At 44.8% G+C, this 21738-nt stretch overlaps 1 protein-coding gene and 1 non-coding gene across 3 annotated transcripts in view; both read right to left on the bottom strand.

Annotated features, from left to right (window-relative positions):
- The window catches only part of SAMD4A (sterile alpha motif domain containing 4A), a 208090-nt gene that overhangs the window by 99154 nt on the left and 87198 nt on the right, over positions 1 to 21738 (bottom strand). The window lies entirely within an intron of this gene.
- On the bottom strand, positions 18364 to 18470 carry LOC115303102. The gene has a single exon (XR_003913817.1). It is a non-coding gene; the product is annotated as a U6 spliceosomal RNA (small nuclear RNA).

Consider the following 21738-nt stretch of genomic DNA (forward strand, 5'->3'; position numbering starts at 1 on the left):
TGCATTTTAAAGTATGTTGAAACTGAACAGCCTGGGTGTTGGTCTGATTCCACAAGTGAGTAATCCATTTCCTGAAAGTAAACTGCTCACCCTTTGGAAGTGGACCAGCGATTTTGGGGTGCCGTTTGAAGTGTCGCTAACTGGGTAAATATTTACAGGCACAAGCCATGGAGCTTTTCTAGGAATGTCAGTTAATTTGCTAAATTAATGACCCTTAAAGTGGAACCCTTAAAAAAGTTAATTCATCTCTAACGGGTGAATAATTTATGCCTGGGACAAGGTATGGGTTGGGATGGGGGTGGGGTGGGGTATGCTTGTCTGACTGGTTAGAATAACCACATGTAAATTAAAACCAGGCTGACTTAAAATCTCTATCTTCTGACTGTTTTTTTGACTCCTGATTTTCTATTAATATCTGAGCCAATGATGGGGTTGACTTTGGAAAACTCTTTTCTATGCCAATATTTTTCCAGAGTTTGAAATGACGGGATTTTAAACAATTCCTTCTTGGTATGCTGGCCTCGGGATTCCACACAGAAGATCTACCGTATCCCCCACTCCCTAGAAGCCTGTGCCCACCTGGCCATACCTGGAGATGCGCCTCCCCATTCTCCTGGGTGGACAATTTTACACTTCAATCGGCCAGACTGAAAGAGTCTTTTGTCTTGAATAATAAAAAGGCGATTTCTTTTTGGCTCAAATGATCACTTAAACAATCCTTTCAAAAAGACTCCCAGGCCACCTTCTCCTCCATCTCCTAAGACAGGCAATCCGTGAGAAGTAATCTAAGCATGCAGCTAGATGAATGTTTTTGGAGATCTGTTTCGAAGAAAAGGAGTTTGTGTGTGTGGTGTGGACTCGGAGGGATGAAAATCAGGCTGAGAAGTGATTCTCAATGACAAAATCATGAAAGCTTCTGAATCTGGTAGAGAAGAGGTCGCTCTGGATTCCCAGCCTCGTGCTCAGCTCCTCTCCAGCACTCTTCCGTCTCCGAACAAGCCCGTTTGGTAAGGAACTTAGGAATCACATGTGACTGGTGGGCTCAGGCATCACCCCCACCCCCCGCCCGGGTCTTCCCGCACAGAAATGGGGAAACACCCTCTGAGCGCAGGCATGGTCCTATGCCTCACACTCTGTCCTGTCTTACAACTACTTGTGCCTGGGTTTTAGGCCAGTCCTTATCTAAGACTTCCTGGAATCCAATGCCATCACCTGCCGTCCCCATCAGGGGTCCCCAGAAAGGAAATGACTACAAGGGACACCTGGGTGGCTCAGTCAGTTGAGCATCTGACTTCGGCTCAGGTCATGATCTCACAGTCCATGGGTTCGAGCCCTGCATCGGGCTCTGTGCTGATAGCTCAGAGCCTGAAGTCTGCTTCACAGTCTGTGTCTCCCTCTCTCTCTACACCTCCCCCACTGGCACTCTGTCTCTGTCTCTGTCTCTGTCTCTCTCTCTCAAAAGTAAATAAACATTAAAAAAACAAAAAGAAGGGCGCCTGGGTGGCTCAGTCGGTTGAGAATCTGATTTTGGTTCGTTTGTCAGTTCGAACCCAGCATTGGGCTCTGTGCTGACAGCTCAGAGCCTACAGCCCGCTTCGGATTCTGTGTCTCCCTCTCTCTCTGACCCTATCCCACTCACAGTCTATGTGTGTCTCTTTCCCAAATATGAATAAATATTTAAAAAAATTAAAAAAAATAAAAAGCAAAAAGAACAAAATGACTATGTGACTCCCATAGATGACAGCTGTCCCTCAGTGTCCTGGACCTAAGCCCGTGAAGGCCAGAGCTTCTGTGCACACCTCCATCCCTGGAGAACCAGGCAGGCTGCTGGCTGGGTTTACAGCTTCCCCAAGAGGGCTCACCTCTAACAGCTCTGTACGGAAGAAAATAATGTGACCACTGGCTGTACCTGGAGATCTGTCTCCCCATTCTCCTGTGTGGACGATTTTACACTCCAGAGAACCTGGGGTTGTTATCCAGGTAGCCAGGAATGCTGAAAGCCGGGTGTTTCCTTGTTCATTCATTTCCTTCCTTCTCAAGAGGCCCACGTACGAGGTGGCAGTGTTTCACACAAGTCACCGGATGCCTGAAGGACAAGGCTGGCCTATATTGCTAGTAGAGTGGAAGTTCGGTCCTCATTTATTTCCTTTCATGCTTCAATTTGGCACATGTTCCTTCTCTATTGCATTATCTTTTTTATTTATCTTTTTAAGAATGCAGCCGCAGCCGGCCTATAGACCCATCCTGGGAACTTGATTACGTGCTGAGAAAGTCCATCTTAAATACTTGTGGGAACAAAAGTAAATGCTTGAAATATAACTATGATTAGTAAGTATGAATGTCAGCAGGGTTACCAGGAATTGGGGAATGTCGGACTCACAAGTTGAGCCTTCAATGGGATGTGTGCTGGTTAAGTCAGGGACCCAGATATGGGGTGTGTGTCCCTTGGTTACTGTTGCCACCAGCATTCAACAGCCCCCTAGAAACCACCTGATTGTATTTTTCCGTGACTCCCTCCTGTACAGAGCTGGTCTGGGGAGATGGAGAGGCCACAGAAGAGAGCAAATGGAATGAAACAGTAGAGGCGGTACCTGGGGGGCTCAGTAGGCCTCTAACTCTTGATTTCGGCTCAGGATATGATCTCAAGGTCATGAGATCAAGCCCCATGTCGGGCTCCATGCTCAGCATGCTTGGGATTCTCTCTCTCTCTCTCTCTCTCTCTCTCTCTCTCTCGCTCTATCTCTCTCTCTCCCCCTCTGCCTCTCCCCCACTCTCGTGCACACACTCTCTCTCTAAAATAAAATTAAATTAAAAAAAAAAAAGAAGAAGGAATGAAACAGTAGGGCTAGGAGGCCAACCTGGAAGCGAGAAAGCCCCAGCTACTTCTGTTACCTCTGAGTCCCGGGAATAAGCACAACTTCTGGACTTCTTCCCTATAAACTCACACCTCAGCATTCTCCCATGCATGCAGGAGAATCTCCATGACCCCCAAACACAGGCTCTACTGTAGGATAAGAATGGGGCTGCTCCTCATCCCTGGGTCCCTGAATCACACACCCCTTGAACGGAACGCCAACCTCGCCTGTGTTCATAATATTCACCCCTCCACCCTCTGTGGGGCCAGTCCCATAATCAAACACTGTATATCATGATAGCTCTCTTTGAGAGCTCTGTGTTTCTTCATAAGCAGTATGATGCATCAGTGACATCACAGCTTACTTCTACCGCTTGCCTTTCGGGAGATTTCCAATCCTCACTTTGGTTAAACTTAAAGAAACTGCTGAACTTGTCTTGCACATTTTTCACTTGAGGCCCCATGAGGAAGTGATGAAAAACTTTTCCAAAATTACTAGTGTCCCTCACATGTAATGATCAGTACACACCCCGAATTATACGTAAGTATGGGAATGGTGTAGTTGCTAACTTCATATCTAACATCTGTACTTTCTGAGATAGCTTACAAGTCTTTAAAAAATTTTTTTAACATTTGTTTGTTTTTCAGAGAGAGTGAGTGAGCAGAGGAAGGGCAGAGAGAGGGAGGGAGACATAGAATCCAAAGCAGGCTCCAGGCCCTGAGCGGTCAGCGCAGAGCCCAACGCAGGGCTGGAACCCATGAGCTGAGAGATCATGACCTGAGCTGAAGTCAGATGCTTAACCGACTGAGCCTCCCAAGAGCCCCAAGCTTGCAACCCTTTTTAAACACTATCACATGTAATTTTCAAGGTAAGCATGAATGGGTGGGTGGTAAGGAAACTGAGGCTGTGGGAGGTGAAGTGTCATGGCCGGGCCCTCCCTGCCGCCCTAACTCCGCTGCCCAGCCCTGCACTGCTGCCTCTGTCCTCTTGCTGTGAGGTTCAGCCTAGGCTGGAGGAAGGGTCTGCCCAGTGCAACCTGACCAGCTCATCTGTGCTCTTGGTTCTTACAAATGAATCGAAACCGAGACGGACATTAGGAAAATAATAGTAGTTTAAGAGCAAATCCCAGCATGTCTCCAAAGCAACAGAGAATCAAATTTTGAAAGCAAATAAGATGTTGCTTTATTCTTCTGTCTCTGGCTCAGCAGGCCGGGTGTGAGTGAATTGGGTGTGTCGGGTGAGGGGCTAAGAGCCTCCAGAACATACCATTATGATTATCTAACAATAACAACACTCTCACTGGCAATGTCAACTGCAAAGATTAAAAGCACAAGGTTTCTTTTACTCTACATGGCAACCAGCTTCTGGAAAAAAAAAAAGTAAAAATATGAACTGCTTCATTAGGTCTCAGTGATTCTGGCTACTTTAAGTATTCCTCAACCCTTAACATTATAAACCTAGGAATGCGCTGTTTCAAAACAGAGACTTCTGGATCTTATTGTAACTAAAGTTACTTTTCAATTTTTAGAAAAGGGTGGTTAACAAATGTGGCTAAATTTAAGTAACTTTAGTTAGCTTTCCCTCAAAACAACCATGTCAGAAAGTAATCAGACACTCAAAAGGCCTCAATACCCACATTACAACCCTACGCATTATTTCTGCTCACAGTCCAGGGACAATTTGAGTCTCAGTCACAGTCCTGAAAAGGACACCACACTGACAAGAAGAAATTCTACAGCAGATAAGACTAAAAAATGAATGGCAGCTACTAAGGCCCAATTTGCCATGCATTGTTTTATTAATTTTTATTTTCTGAGAAGTAACTTTTCCAAACAGAAAATGTGGCCGTTATATAAGACCAACATGGTTACTTTTCATTCCAATAATTCTCGTTCTACAACCACATGAAGCCTAAGAGAAGACTGCTGTAGGGGGTGCCTGGTGGCTCAGTCAGTTAAGCTTCTGACTTTGGCTCACATGATGATTTCACAGTTCATGAGTTCGAGCCCCGTGTCGGGCTCTGTGCTGACAGCTCAGAGCCCAGAGCCTGCTCCAGATTCTGTGTCTCCCTTTCTCTCTGCCTCTCCCCTGTTTGCTCGCTCTCTCTCTCTCTTTCAAAAATAAGTAAACATTAAAAAAAATGTTTTTAAAGATTGTTGTGAAGAAATACAGTGACTTCAGACTCGTGTGTGAGTTCTCCCAGCAGATACACACAGCGATCGATGGTGGTGGAGGACCAGACATCTGCCATCTATGATCAGAAGATAAGGAAGTGTGGCCCCAGTGGGACTTTGAACACACAGGCTCGTCTTCTCGAGCACACACGCACCTACCCTACCGTCACCACCATCATTCTGCTTCCAAGTCCTCCAGGTCATCATCCCCTCTCGTCCTCTCTATCTCAGGTCCCAGACAAGATCTCCTCATCAAATCTTGAAGGCTGTCACACAGAAGTATTTCCCTTCGCACATTCTGAGAGCTTGATCTTGTAAGGATAAGCAGATGGAAGAGTTACCGTGTAGAATCACGCAATGTAAACACGGTCTCCCAAGTGCGGACAGGACCTCAGGCACAGAGCACTAGGTTCTAAGTCTGGAGTGGAATCTCTTGCATCTCAGTTTCCTCATAAGAAAAAAAAAAATAAACACAATGCCCTTCCATCATCAGCCACTTCCAAAGAATGACCAGGAAAACAACGGCTTGTGTATCTAAGGACTCTGCACTAGTGTAATGATAAGGAATTCACTTAGAATGTCCTTGTCTGAAGACCTTTACTCCTATAAGCCCCCTCTCGTGCCCACGCCTTGGGGTATCCTCTGAAATCCAGCCTTTGCCTAGAATTCTACATCATCTGGAAAGGGAAGAGAATTGAAGCATTCTTGGTTGCAGATCGGTATTTTTAGCACTTTGAGAAAAGATTAGACTGTTTTTCATGTAACTCGTTTCTCATAATATTAGCACTTGTGTTTTAAGAGCATGGAGCAGGGAGCTATTGTTAGAGAGGCCAGGATCAGAATAAAGTAGCTGAGTTATAAGCTATATAGCTCATTCTTTTCTTTTGCTGAAAATATCTCCTCAATGTCTACTTTCCAATTAGCAGCTCCAAAATATTCCTGATCCAAAGGGCTGTAGATATAGAAGAATCACCAAAACCCAACTTTAAGTATTTGACCTTCTATCCCAGTCTCCAGGAATGACGGGAAGCTGGCTCATCTGTGTTTCCACAAAGTTGCACCAGTCTGTCAGACATAAAATTCAAACTCAAGTCAATACAAAAATAAGCATTTGAAATATCTGTTTTCCTTATTTCCCCCACTTCTTCCTGCTATCTATTTTTTTGAGGGGGGGGGCTATTTTGCTACTTTTAAGTCCTGCATAGCACAAAGAAAAGGGGAATGTTACTTGAAAGAAGTTTGGGGACAAGGTTGAGTCAAGCAGAGGGTAAATTAAAAGGCTGAGATTATTCAGGGTTTCAATTTTCTATGCTCTCTCAATAGACCTGTGTGTGTGTGTGTGTGGTATGTGTCATGTCACACACACACACACGATTATAAATGGGTAGGTCGACAGAGAGAGAAAGAGAATGAATGGGCGAGCATTGGCTGTAGGTCACTGGAGACTTTTTAAAAAGCATTCAGATGCTAGCATAAACCCCAGGGGACCAATTCAGCAGACAAAAATGCCCTTTTAACCAAATAGTTCCAATGTATGAGAGAATTTCCTCCTTTCACCAAAGCCAAATATTTTACTGTGCATTAAAAGACTAATTAAAACAATATTGTGGTATTCAGCATGCGTGGGTTATGAAGAGAAACCTTCACTTCACGAACAAACACTGACTGGTGAGGGTGAGGCAGGAGTTGTGGAGACTTGCTTGGTTTCATTAATATTCACATATCCACGGGGTAAGGGCTGTAGCTTGGAACTATGATTTCCATTACAAAGCCCCTGAAATGCCAGGAATGAGTCATGGCATTGTGCCTGGGCATTGCACTGATTTTCTCCATTAACCAGGCGTACATACTGACAACTTCCAGGAGAAAAGCTGAATGAGTCAGTTTCAGGAATAAACCGCATTAGAATACTATGTGCAAGGAGAAGTTAGGGTAATAGGAATTGGTTGGGTTTTTTGTGTGTGTGTGTGTGTGTTATTGTTTTGTTCTCCTTAAATAGAAACATTCATAAAATTCATTTCTCCAAAGAGCAAAAAGCATAGATCTGTCCAATTATAGGATTCCAATGCCATGACTAGATTGTTTGCCCAACCACTGCACAGTGTGGTCACACTGCTAGGATCAATCACAGCTTTTCAGGGACAAGGCCACAGCCACTGGAACACACGGAGTGCTACCTTTGGACCACTTCCAAGCATCTTCTCTTGTCCAGGCTGTCTCTTCTTCAGGTGTCTTCCACTAGCCGACTTTCACAGTGAACTGGGAGTCACCAGGAGAGGCGTGGCCAGAACATGGGCAGAGCGTGTGTGTGTTTCACATGCAGCAACCCTAACTGCCCAAACAGGCCTCTGGCTTGGGTCTCTGGCTTCTGTGGGAAGCAGAAGGCATTATGCAGGACTCTAGACTGTAGGGACACTCACATTCTGTCATGTTCCCTTGTGCCATTCTAGTTATGGAAATCGGGACTCCAAATCTCTTTAGCCCTCTTCTTTGAGAGTCGTTCCCATATTCAAGAGACCAAGGCCTAGAACATTGTCATCTATTAAAAAATATCTTATTTGAGTATATTTGGGGAAGTGTGGTAAGGGGGAAACACTGAAAGCATCGTTGGCTAACATCTCTTCTGATCTTATCTGAAATGTGAAGCCTGGATCATGAAATGCTTTGAAAAACGGAAGAATCATGATAAATGGAGAAATCTGAATATGCCACAGGCACTTGCAAAGCCACACTGTGAAGTTGATGAGAAAGGGTGATTCCGAAGGGCCAGCACACCTCTTTCCAGCACGAGTCTGCTGCACTTCTCATTGGCTCCCTTGCTCAGGATTAGTGAATTCTCAGTGTTTCTACATCTTTCCTAGGACTGAGCCACAGGCTTACTTTTACTGTTTTGGGATTTGGCTTCCAATGTTTAGGCACGAGTCAGTACACACAGATAAATAGATGAACTGAGCTAATTTAAGAGAGCCCTCCATTGGAAGGATTCTCTTTTAGCCCTCTATTTAGTTAAGGTTTGTGCCTGTACAAGATACTTACTAAAGGACTCAGTTTTCTAAACCTTGTAAGCGAGGAATCTCTACCATGAGCTCTGCCTCCTAAAAGACTACCTGCTTGTTCACTGGGGCTCTGATGTCCCCATAGCCACAGAACATCCAAACAGGCCAAGTAAGGTGACCTCATTTAGCTTCCAGGAGGACTACCCTCACTTTCATAAATGCAGCAAGCATACACCGTAGGGATCCAGATTGGTGAACATCCCTGTCAGACAAAACTTGCTAAAACTTAATTTGATAGGACAACTCCATTGAACCGTTACCAGAAGCAAACATTTTGATTAACTCACAGAGTTCCTAAATTTTACATTTAGTAACAGACTGAGGACTTCGGAGCTTTCCACTGCAGAAGCATGGATTCTCACGTTCTTACACTGTCGCTTAGTCAGATCTAACACATGGCTAAGGAATAAGTTTAAAGTCTAGCTCTGGAGCAAAAAATTTCAGAAGATCCTGTGGCTTCCCGGCTATAAAGTGAGCTGCTTTCTATGGTAAGGGATTCTCTGCCTGCTTTTAAAGTCTTTCCCCATCCCGATTTGAGTGTCATTTGGGGCATGGCTATGTCAATGTTAAGGGATATACTGCATTGTCACGGTGACAAAAGTGTCAGTGGAAATCCTCCTCGTGTTTTTGACATTTAAAGACATCTGCAGAAAGGTAGACTCCATCTGTGTCCTCCTGCTGGTAGAGACTAAACACCTGTATGGTAGAAACCACACCATGACCCGTTCAGTGTCAGGATGGGTCTTTGGAGAACAGAATCAATTACCCACCGCCTTCTCTTTTCTTTCTCAAATCCTTGGGCGCGCTGAAGAGGTCAAATTTTAAACAAGCTGCGGTTGCGTTCTTACTTTCTTAGGGAACCTCATGTGGAAATTTATATCTAAAAGCAACATAAAGGAGCAGCAAACTCCTGCCCTTATCTCCCTAAAAATGGAATAAATTTACTAGGCTGCATCTTTGCTTCCACTGAATATATTTATTTCTTAAATGAGACAAACCTCTTGCCAGGCTTCTCTCCCACTCTGCAGGGACATAGGCCTCCTTTGCATAACCTCTTCTTCCCATGGAAAAGAATGAAAACATCACGCTTTAATCTTTTAGCATTTCTTGAATGTGAGCGGGACCCTAAAAGGGATGTAGGTCCCAGGAAGGAGAAGTGAATGAATTTTCTTCGTTCCCTTCCCCCTGTAATTATGTGTGGCCCAGCACGGGTTTATCACAACTCATGGAGCAGGCTGCATGCACAGATAGAGGGGTCAGAGGCTTCGGAGAGCAGGGAAGAGTGGCCTCCAGAGGTATGGTTCAGAAAAAGAAACCAGTCCAGACCCAGGGGTTGAGGTTTGAAGTTTAAGACGAATGGCCGTGGCTGTTTACAGACAGAAGACAGTTATTTAAGGCTGAAATATGATCTACCTTTAGCTCAGCCAAAATGATGGTCCAAGAGAAGCGTAATGCTTTGTCTTCTTAGACTCCACTGCTGAGGGGTCCTGAAGAGTGGCAGCGCCGTGGGGCTGGGATCTGCTCCCTTCCAAGGGCTGCAGTGCCCCTGACCCTCACCTCGGGACCCAAGGCCCAGGGTCTCATGGCAAAGCCAATCCCCAATGATGCCTGGGCAATCTGACAGCAGGTGTGGATTCAGTGGACTTCCAGAATGTTCCTTCTAAGCGGACTGAGGGAGTAAGTGAAACCAGTCCAAACCTCAAGTGCTGAAAGCAGCAGGCAGCCTGCTTTGCTGACACTGTCACAAAACCCATGGTCTAGAACAAGGCAGCCATTATTTCTTCGCTGATCCCGAGAGAGCTTCTACTGCCTGTATTGTTTTCTAACTTTGGAAGCACCAAATAAGGACGACTTTTGGTTCAAGGTAGGAGCCACGACTGTTTATATGACCTCACTCTCTCTTACATAATATATTAAACAGGCCCTTCAGGCCTCAGTTTAAAAGCCAAATTCTGCCTCTGGACAAGCATGTGCCGTTCCCATTGAAGTTGGTGTGACCTGGCTATCAGACAGCTGGGGGCAAACTCCACTCTTCAGCGGGGATACGACAGATAACTAATAGTTTCCAAGACTGAAATATCAGGCTCTAATAAAGAGACACTGGAGGAGGATGGGGAAAAAAAGTCTTTAAAGCCTAAATCAACAGATACTCCCCATCATTCATGAATGTGCTTGCCTATCTTCCTAGCTTACAAGGAACCCTTGAGAGAGGGCCCAGGCACCTCTCTGGAGATCATTCAAGATCTCTTTGGGTGAGCCTCTACTGCGGGAGAAATGCGGCCTGGACCAGAAGATCACACTTCCAAGCGTTGACACGGTGGTATCTCGTTCCCGGTCACCTGTGTGGGGAGCTGCATAGCGAGTTCCAGAGCAACAGATCACGTTATAGCGGCACTTTGTCATTTCCCCGCTCCCATGCGACACACAGACGTATTATGGTAATTGATCTTGACGAGGCACATATGTAGATTTACTGTATACTGCTTTGTCCCACAATGAATTTTAAATGACTTCCATGTGGTCTTAGGAACTACCCTACATCCCCATAACACTTCAAAACAATAAATTCAACTTCGAAACTTAAAAACAAGATTGCTCTCTCATAATAGCTTGGATGATTATTTTTAAAATTGAAGATAGCCTTGAACGGCTAAAGTCAAAGGTAAATCAAACCTAAGGCAGTCTGACCCTCCAAGTTTTCACCGAAAGACAAATCCCATGATAAGAGGGCATCCTCTCAGGGGCCCTGTGAACCCCATGCAGCCCTCTCTGAAATCCTACAGAAACCTAGGACTTCAGAAGGCAGCACCTTTCATCCACATCCTGACAAAGCGTGACACGCGTAGATCCCTGAAAACAAGGTCTCCTAAGGTTAGCTTTAATCATCCTCACCTTCCCACCGCCCTAGCAGAGAGGGTCAAGATGACTGCATGCATCCCAAGGCTCAAAAGAAATAAAACAGCACATAAAACCAAAAACCAAACAGCTGACTATCCCCTAAAGAAAAAAATGTGTAATGTAAAAAGGAAGCAGTGCATGGGGGTAATGGTAGGACATTTCCTGTCCTCTCCCCCAACGCCTCTACACCTCCCCTCCCTCTGCTCCATGGTTTCACTTCCTGCTGGGGCTCTGCTGCACATCTCTCCTGACATATCAATTCAGGCCGATGTGTTGAGCCCTGTTAATCCAACTTCCAACTTCATGCCCACTGACATCTGGTTCATTGCCAGGTTCGCTGCAACTGAAATGTAGAGACATACCCTGAGACACGTTCAGATCCTGGCTTCACACACACTGACCATGGAACTCTAGAAGATGGATTGCATTTCACATTTTCAGTAAAGTCCAAGGTTCCCAGGCCTGCCACTCAAGAGCATCCATCACCTCATCTCAAGCTGCCGCTCCCCCTTCCTCACCTCCTCCACCCTATACCTCAGGGCAGGCCCTCTGCCTCGTCTCATGTTTCCCCTTCATCTAGAAAGACCATTTTGCCCACTGTCGCTTAAAGGGTAAATCCATACCTATTCTAAGCACCTTACACATTTCACCTAATCCTAACAACAACCCTGAGAGGTAGATACTATTATTATACAGATTTTAAAGGTGAGGAAGTAGAGACAGAGAGATGTGACCTAGCCAGCTCAAGTAGACCGAACGAGGAAGTAGCAAGGCCAAGGTCTGAACCCAATGGTCCAACCCCCAGATTTATGTTCTTCATGGTGCTAGGCTGCCTCTTTCATAAAACTTCTGTCCTCCCAAACTCCACAGCCCTTTAGTAGAGTCTCTCTTACGGTCCTATCTCTTTCCTAAGAGATGATAAACTCCTTAAGGACAGAATCCATGTGTGATTCAACTTTGGCCCCTATGGCTCACCTCTGAGCCCTGCACATGTGCCGTGGGTACCTGTCAATATTTGTGGGCAGAAAGAAGTAAACAAGGAAGGAAAAAGGTACCCACTCAGCAAGGGAGCCCTGCTGGAGAGAGGAGACACATCCTTCTTTGTTCTTACTCCTGTGTAGTTGCATTTTTTATATTTACTTTTATTGTTTTTGGAGCAATTTTAGCTGCTGTGGTAGGGAAGCTGGTAGCCTGGAAGTAAAGCTGTGTCCTACATGCAACGGAGACAACAGAACTCAAGTCCCCCTCAGTTCTTGCCATATACAAGAGCTACTTGTAGAAGCAGTGGCAATGACAGCAAGGACAAGAGGAGAAATAACAACAAAAGCTACTGTCAGTGGTTGCAGGGGCACCGGGGTGGTGCAGTTGGTTAAACGTCTGACTTCGGCTCAGGTCATGATCTCATGGCTCCCGAGTTCGAGCCCAACGTCAGGTTCCGTGCTGATAGCTCAGAGCCTGGAGCCTGCTTCAGACTATGTGTCTCCCTCTCTCTCTGCCCCTCTGCACGCCCCCTCATGCTCTTTCTCTCTGTGTCTCTCTCTCAAAAATGAATAAATATTTTAAAAAAATTTTTAAATGATTGTATGCCAGTGCCAGGCACTTTACATCCAGTGTTTGCAATCCTTTCAATAACCCTGCAGGCCAGGCCTTCTAACCCTCATTTCACAGATGGGAACTGAGATTCAGAAAAGCTAATTCATCTGGTCAAAGTCACAAGCTGGTGAAACACAGCGCAGAAGTGTGAACCCAGATCTGCTTCATCCAGGGTCCATCTGGGCTCTGTCCCCTACAACAGCAATGCCTAAGATCTTCCAGGAGCTAAGAAAAGCAAGTTACCTGGTCCATTCATTCTTTGCTTCCTGGACTCTCTCTTTGGTTTAGTCTTTCAGGTGAAAAATTACCTGGCACACACACACACAGGTCTTCCAAGAAACCAGATGAATGGTAACCCACATTCACAGTGCTCAGAGCATTCTTAATTACTAGGAACAGACAGGCCCGCAGTCATTAAAATGCACCATGAAATATACAAGAGGGTGGTGCAGATGTGGGAGGGGGGCAGGGACTGGAGCCAGACAGACTTGCTTGGAGTCAAAGAGGCAGAGAGAGAACTCAATGTTCTGCTTAGAGGAAAGATAAATCACTTTTCATTAACCTATAAAGTTGTCTTAGTTGGGCCACAAACACTTGATGCATTCACAACATTGCCACAAAAGCACTTTAGTGGTCTTGCATGTAAACAATGGTTTTGTACAGGAAGAGCAAAGTCATTCACCCTGGGGGGGGGCGGGGAGGAGGAAGAAGGGAATCCCTCAAAACACAGCACAGACTTAAACATGATTCAGCTGTGATTCATCAAAGCTGGAGTAGGTATTCCGTTCACTCTAGGATTCTGGGTGCAAAGTGTTCTCTCGATGCTGGCAAAGTGATCCTTCCGTGCTCCTGAATGATAGGTCACTTCGGCTAACATGCTCTAAAGTTCACAATACATTTATGATAGATTTTCCTGTGTGTAAGGGAGAGGGGTGCTATCATGAGCAGAAATGCTAACAGCTGCTGGGAGCTACATTAACAGGCATGCTTCCAAGGATAAGAGCCCCATTCAATAATCTTTATCAGCTTGATTCAGCCACACTTGACACATGTGCCACTCATTTCCAGTCATGGTGATTTCAAGTCTGTGACTGTTCCCTTAAAGGGAGTGTTCCATGGAAAACACGTGTTCTGGGAGAAAGTGGCAACCTCCCCCTCGCTAAGGGACTCTGGGTCGGGGACACGCGAGCTATTTAACAGTCCCTTGGTTAAGCCTCCTCTAGTGACTAGAATATGAGGCAGGCAGTCTGGGTGCACTGTGTTCAGGGAGTTTCACAGCAATAAAATTCTAACAGATCCAGGCAGGAGGACAAACTCTAGCGCAGTCACTGCTCTGACTTGTAAGTCGTGCTTCCTCCCAGTGGAAAGAAGACAAAACATGGAAGGCTAATCTAAATGCCCTCTGCTCTGTTGTCTTGGGCACTGACTTGAGGCTCGTCCTTCTTTCTGTGTCTTTCCCTGTCTGTCCATCCTTCATGACCCTGCAGCAGAACACGGCAGAAGAAGATCTCAGGATCAGGAGGGTCCAGGTCCTCACTCTATCACTTACCAGCTCTGTGACCCTGGGCAAGTTACTTAGCCTCTCTTGCCTCAGTCTCCTCATCTGTAAAATGCAGCTGAGAGGACCTATTTCATAAGAATTTCAAGGGAGTAGACTGGAAAAGGGATTAAGTTAAAACAAAAGTGCCACATAAGGGTTAGTATTTTTTTTCCTATCTTCTTTGCTTTCTTTCAAGAACTACTTATTGAATGTCCGCTAGACACAAGACTTTACACTAGATGCCACATAAACTTTGAACATAGACGGGGTAGTGTCCTTGGCCTCCAAGGAAGGACAGACGGTAAGAAACTATCAGAGAAACAGACCACCAGTCCGGGATTCAGGGAAACAGCGCTCGGGCCCCTGTCACTCACTTCTTTGTGGCACCATCCCCTGTGAGCACAAGACCCTTCTAGAGATTCCGACAACCGAGGGCAATAGTACCCAGCCAGGCCCCACACGCCGTGCCACCTGAGTGATGACACAGTAAGAACCACAACTCAGAGGGGAGAGAAACGGTCTCCAGTTGGGCCAGTCACAGAAGGCATCAGGGCCTCCGGATTTATGACGGGCAGGTCATGAGGAGGAGATAACACAGAGTGACAGTATAAGGAGACATGTGTGGCGGTGGCCTGCAGGACAGACCAGGCGGAGAGCAAACAGTTGGAAGACAACTGCACAAGACAGGCATGAAGACTGGGGGCGAGGGGGGAGGTCTGAGGGCTCTGGAGGCAGGCCCCCACGGGACAGCTGTCCAGTCCGGGGTAGGCTCGTCACCTTTTACTCACAGTTCTCTCGACCTCACAAGACAATGACACAGCAAAATGTAAGCACAGTGCCTGCGTATGGTAAGAACAAAGCAAACTTTGCTTTTCTCAAGAAAGCAAAGTGACGACGCGTGTGAGAACAGCTGAAAATGAAGACTTACTATTCACCTAGAAGTCAGTTATTAGTGACATACACAGCACGTGACAGCAAAGGGAGGGGCCCCCCGGGAGACTCTGCCCAGGTGAGCAAAGAACATGACAGAGAGCAAGTCGGTAATCCAGGAGAATGTCAGGATGTGGGGGAAGGGAGTGCGCCTCTCGACTCTAATCAGAGTGATGCAGGGTAACTGGACACTGTAACTGCTGTGTAGACTAGGGAGAAAACAAAGCCAATGCCTTCCCTAGACCTGGATCCCTGACTCACAGTCCCTGAGGAAGAGAGGAGAGTCACACCTCCTCTCAGACTCTTGGCCCAAAGCCACCAGCGGTGTCAATCCTGGATACCACTCCGTCCCATTAAAAGACAGTAAGCTTTATTGCTTTCATTGTCAAGGTGAGGAAATTGGGCTGAGGTCACTTGGTGAGTTGGTAACAGCTGAACCCAGAGCCTAAGACTTTGTCATGGACTTGAAAGCCTGTTCCCTTCCCAGCTGTCTCCGAGGGCTGCTTGTGCCCCCAGTCAGCCTTCACAAACAGATCTAAAAACCACAGTGCAAAATACAGCAGCGTGAAATTGAAAATAAAATAGGTGCTTCTACATCTATTTAAATCCCATTTATTTTTAATAACTACTGAGGTTACGTTTTGCATGAAAGGTGAGAAGTTGGTTTAAATCTTGATTTATGTCTTGGTTGACTAGTAAAATATTGTCATTCTGCTCAAGAGAAGGAAAGGCCCAATGAAAATGTCACACTTAACTTAGCTTTTCCTAAAACTAAGTGCACATCTCCTGGGCATTTTCTTCTGTGGTCTTAAGCACCTGAGATTTGTCAGATTTTGTTTGCTGGTATGTTCCCTTCCTTCAACATGTGGAGGTACACATGTATCTCTGGGTCTACGACACCCAAAGGGCTAATGATCACCCTGTCAGTCACACATAAATTCTCATCTTCAATGGGGACCATTTGTCCTCTGGTCTCTCTGACAATGTTTGTAAACAGATGGCATCTGGCTCAAAATGGGGGGTGAATACAATGCAATTAAAAAAAACAGTAATACAAATTGGTTTCAGGAGAGTCTTCAGTATGAGCAAAGACAACTATGTCAATAAACCTACCCTAATGTAGAAGTAAATGAGAATATCAAGCCGCTGATCAAGAAGTTCACGTAGGCATTGTTCTAATTAAATCCACAAAGCATTGCTGTTTCTAGTACTTTCTACGGACCCCTCCTTCCAGTGATCTTGGTGCTCTCTTCTTTACCTCCATAGCCTGGAACAATGCTTGTGGGGTTTTCCCACAATCGTCTGCTGCTTCTTATACCTCATTCCATGGCTTGGGTGACCTCCGTCAGTCTTGCTTGGTCATGGGGGATAAGTCCCTCATCAGACTTAATCTAAGAACCAAAAAAGTCTGGGGCATCTGGGTGGCTTAGTTGAGCATCAAACTCCTGGTTTCAGGTTGGGTCAGGTTGGGTCAGGTTGGTGGGTTTGAGCTTTGCAATGGGCTCTGTACTGGCAATGATGATTGGGATTCTCTTTCTCTCCCTCTCTCTGCCCCTCCCCTGCTTGCATGCGCTCGCTCTCGCTCTCTCTCCCCTAAAATGAATAAATAAACTTAAAAAAGAAAAGAACCAAAAAGTCTCTCTCTTACCTGAACAACAGTGGAAAAAATCTGTCTCTTAAACTCATTCCCTGAGCTTTAGAGTTCATGCCCTGCGCAGTTGTGACTCGTTACCAGGAAAGAAAATCCACTATTGCTCAAAGTCAGAACAAGATTTCTTGTTGAGACAAGAAAGGGGGTTGAAATGTCCCCTTTCTCCTAAAATATCAGGCAAGTCCTTTCAGTTTGTTCAGATTTTAGTCAGCACATTTTGGTTATTCTAGACCCAGAAAATCCTCGGAAATCAGAGTTCATTATGTAGGGTCAGAGAGATGGAGACGGATGGTGGTCAACCATGAATTAATGAGGATTGCAGAAATCCAACCAATTTCACCTGGAGATCTCTGTGGCCATCCATCTTTTCCACCATCTGCTCCAAATTTGGACCTATGCCCTGAGAGGCAGAAGACAAATACATCCATCTTAAAAGTCCACCCAGGTGAAATGCCATTAAATTGCATTATTGTCCAGAACTGCAGAGAGAAACATTTCCTTTCTAGTTAATCTGGCAGCCATCAGTTCCCCCATTAACTTGAGAGAAGCATCTGGTTTATGTGCTAGAATAAAATACCCTCACAATGTATCAAAATTAAACCCTTAAGAGCCATTACTGAAATGAAGAATGGTCTCATTTGTTGGAGGTAGGTAGATTCATGCTTTCCCACAAAGTTCATGTTCTGCCATCCTTATCTTTGGGACTTGCATTCCCTGGGTGAATAGGAACCCAATAATCATACGTGTTTTATGATTTTAAGCATTCCACGTTAGCAAAAAATTAAAGTACATTCATATGGCTGTTGTTGCTAAAGACAACCACCACCTCAGGTAAAATATTATTCTTCCTGAGGGCTCTCAGATGCCTCTGTTAGCGTGTCCAGTATGAACAGGCATTCTTACGTTTTTCCTGCAGTTGTTTGTGCTCTGATACGGAGTCCAGACAGAGCACAGAGACAGTGGAAGGTCTTTCCCAAATGTTTTAGACCAAAGAGGATAGAAAATGACCTAAGTCACACTGGATCTTAGGACCTAAGATTTCTTTTATTATATCCTGATCTCACTTCATGAGAAACAGAATAGAAATGGGTATATTCCTGAATTATCTAATGTAAATCACATATTAATAAATTCCATTATCTTATTATTTAAAAGAATTCTGTGTGTGTGTGTGTGTGTGTTGGGTTCGCATAAATAAATACTTCAAATCTTTTTAAGCCAAAGATGATTTTCCTTGAAAACAAGTCCTCCAAAGGGTTTCTCCATTGAAAGAATGTAGCCTTCTTCTTGGTTAGGGAGACTACGTTGGTTAGGCAGACAGGAGAGAGAAGTAGAGAGAAAAATAGAGGAGGTGAGAAAAAGGGGGTGGGAGAAAGTAAGTGCAGTCAGAGAGCTTGTGAAGACAGTCCTGCCCATGGTGTCCCCCAATTACACGGGTCCATGAATAGCACGCTAAGGGAAATGTGTGTCCACTTTCTCCTGAGCCTGGCTCAGTTTTCTTATAACCTGCACAGAAGAAGCATCTAAACATGCTCAGTGGACTATGTATTTACACAGCAAACCACAGCTCAATAGAAACTCTCCAATTTGATAGTCTAAAAAAGACTGGTTAAGCACGGAATCATAAAAATGATACTGTCATTATATATGTATATATTTATTGGTATTTATTATATATATTCGCAAATATTTATGCATCATCCTTGCACAGGGGCCATGCTAATCTTCTCTGTATTGTTCCAATTTTAGAATCTGTGCTGCCAAAGTGAGCACTGTAGGCACAGATATTAAATGAGTGTGCACTCATTCACAAATTTGGTACAGGAGCAATGCCTTGTCTTTGAAGATGGGTCCACTGTCTGGAATTTCCTAATTTCCTGTATAAACCAGAAATCTGTTATGATTTTCAGGTTCCAGTTTCTTTAAAGAAGGTAAAAATTCCAAAGACAGCTGAAAAGCAATCTGACTGCAGAGTCTGCCTTGATTTTTATGACTTTCCCCACAAACGTTTAGAGTTATCTTGTTTAAACTTAATTTCCCCACAATTTTTGTTCATCATTGACCAGTCTTTCCAAGACGACAGTGTAGCTTCATAGAAACACCTCTCCTTTCCATACGGGTGTATCATGTGTTTACATGATATTTAGTTACATGTCTTAAATGGAAAAAGTACAACTGGTGTAAACAGGTTTGGGAACAAACAGCTCTCAGTTGGCTTCCGACTGCACTGATCGGGGAAGTGGGAGGGTCCCCGGATAGCAGCTGCCTCCCAGGGCCCCCAGGCACCTGGCCTGCTTGCCGGAGGAGGAGGGCAGGCGCTTGCCCAGGGGGACATGGGTGCGCGCTTGGCTGGAGATGGACCCAGCGAGCTGCTCTGAATCTCAGCTGAGGCTCCACCAAAGAAACAGCTAATGATCTAGTCTCACGCAGGAGGGGAAGAAACGGAGCAGGACGGACCTAGGGAGGAACTGTAGGACAGTCTCTAACCTGATGCCTTTCCAAGGTGCTCAAGGGTAATTTTGTCTGCTCAATTTTTATCTTACAGACTATTGGATAAACTTCCTCATAAGATGCAGTAACACTGCTGTAAACAGAACGGAAAGAAAAAGTAGTGATGCTTTTGGCCAGAGAAAAACAAAGGTGGAATATATGTCATAGAAGCATGTATAAATATGTATTTTATAAGCATCTATACTTTAAAACATATATATAAGTATATATATTTTATATCATGTTCATATATAACATATTATAAAATATTTTATACTTATGTGTAAAGTTATGTATTTATATATAAGTATAAATATATATAAAAATATATATAAAGTACACATATATTTTTATATATTTTAAAGTGTATATATACTTATATATTACATATACTATATATTCTGCCTTTCAATTATATATATGTGTATGTATAGGTTGATAAGAGTATATGTACATGTCTATGGCATGTGTGTGTGCACTTATCTGGTCATGTTTCATGAGACATGGAGACTCACACTGTATCTTACGATAATTTGATGAAAATCTTTAATCCCTAAAATTCCAGCTGGACTGAAAACTCGGCTTAGTTGCCTTGATTCACTGCTTTGGACCTCAGTCCATTATTTTACTCATCATATCTGCTCTACAGGGTTAGGACAAACACGTGTTGGATGAAAAGTCTCTTAAGCTGAATCCAGTCTCAGGGACAAGGAGTGAGAGCCCACAGTCAGCCTTACTGGCTGATTCCACTTTGTGGCCACTTGGCAACACCGGCAGCTGTGAGGGTTGGTATATTTAACCGGCCTCTATTTAGCTCTTGCATTTGATTTATTTATGATTTATTATTTACATCCTGCCTCCTTCCATGAAGGACTTGGGGCAGCTGAGCTCTTCAGTTTAGCCCTTTCCTAATCAGCTCAGTCACTTCTTCCTCCCGCTATGTCCAACTTCAATGGAGTTGTTTCCCCAGTGTGATCAATTAACTCGGACCCCTGTGCTGTGGGCCTTCCACTGAGCAACAAAGGCAGTGCTTTTACAGAGTCTGTGACCTTTGGATTACTGCCCCCGCAGCACAGGAAATTCTGGCAGCCCTTCCCAGGGCATCCCCTTTGGTCTCAAGGCCTCCTGGCAGTGGCATGGGGTATGGAGACCCACGAGTCCAGCAGCAGCTCCACACCCCATGCAGAGGGAGCTGAAGAGGAACACCAAGGACCCTCCCTGGGGAAGATGCAGGCCACCAATAAGTGTCCCAGCCAGGAGGGGTCTCCATCAATATGCTCAGTAAGAACCCACCCTTTGGTGAGAAACAAGAGAAAGAGCAAGACTCAGTCTCCACTCCTCCACCCCTCCACCTCCACCCCTGTGAAGTCTCTAACTAAATGGGACAAAGGATCCCTAGGCATTACTTCAATCTGCCAGGATCTTGTGGGGCTGAACAGATAGCCTGATTTAACTATGCTTCTTTGTTCCATCTACATCTTAGTGATGAAAGCACTGATCACGGGCATACTTAAAGAACCCCAGGGGGAGCATTGCCTCGTGTGGCTGCAGCAAAAGCTCCTGAATGTCCCTGTGCTGGGGAGTCACTCTATTTGACCACCTTGTCAGGCTCCCAATCCCTTGCTCTTGCTTTTCTTTGTAAGAATGGCAGCTGCTGACCTCAATGCCTACTACTTTCCCCGGACAGTGAATAAAGCCCTGCATTCAATCATCTATTCTTGTTAGCTAGCCTGCACTCTGGTAATTCTGCTCCCTGAGAGGATAAATAGCATTCGGCACCTAATACACCGTTGTCCATGTAAGGGACTGTCCTCAGACAAAACAGAGATACCTCAGACCATCTGAACATATTTTTCCATTCGTGGGGACAGATTTGCATGCATCATACATATTCTCCCACCAACCTTTTCCCAACCAATAGCAGGCATGCGGAAACAGCTGGTAGAGGCTCTGGGTGTGACTCTTGGCTCTGGAATAGTATGAAGCTAACTTGCATGCACAGAGAATGAATCCATGACGCACACTAGCAGATTCACTAAGGACTGAGGTTAATGAATAGATAGATGATCCAAATGCTGGCCTTGATTGGAATGGAACTGTCTTCACAGAACAGAAAACTCTGGGCTAGACTCCCCAAGGGTCTACCTCAGTGGTCTGCTCTTGTCTGCTAATCAGTGCTTTGTCCTAACACCTGACTAACCAATTACAGACTTGGGAGTATGATAGATTCACCAGGGGCAGGCCTTTGAACTTTGTAGGAATAAAATGACAACAAAGAAACCTATAGACTCTATACTGTGTATCTGAAATATAGGTATGTAAAAATTTTATTCTATATTGTTTTAATCTCATTAGGCAAGTAAATGTAGATCCTTATCCTGTGTATAAAATTGCATATAAACTGAAAGATAAGATTTGAATCACACTTCTCTATATAGGTCTTCCAAATGCTACTCTTGTGTGGTATCATTATTACAATCTGGCTTGACAGAGGAGGAAACTGCGGCTCAGAAAAAAAGTGAGGGACTCCTAGGTGGCTCAATCAGTTAAG

The sequence above is a fragment of the Suricata suricatta genome, chromosome 9, assembly GCF_006229205.1.
Source record: "Suricata suricatta isolate VVHF042 chromosome 9, meerkat_22Aug2017_6uvM2_HiC, whole genome shotgun sequence".
Taxonomy (NCBI): domain Eukaryota; kingdom Metazoa; phylum Chordata; class Mammalia; order Carnivora; family Herpestidae; genus Suricata; species Suricata suricatta.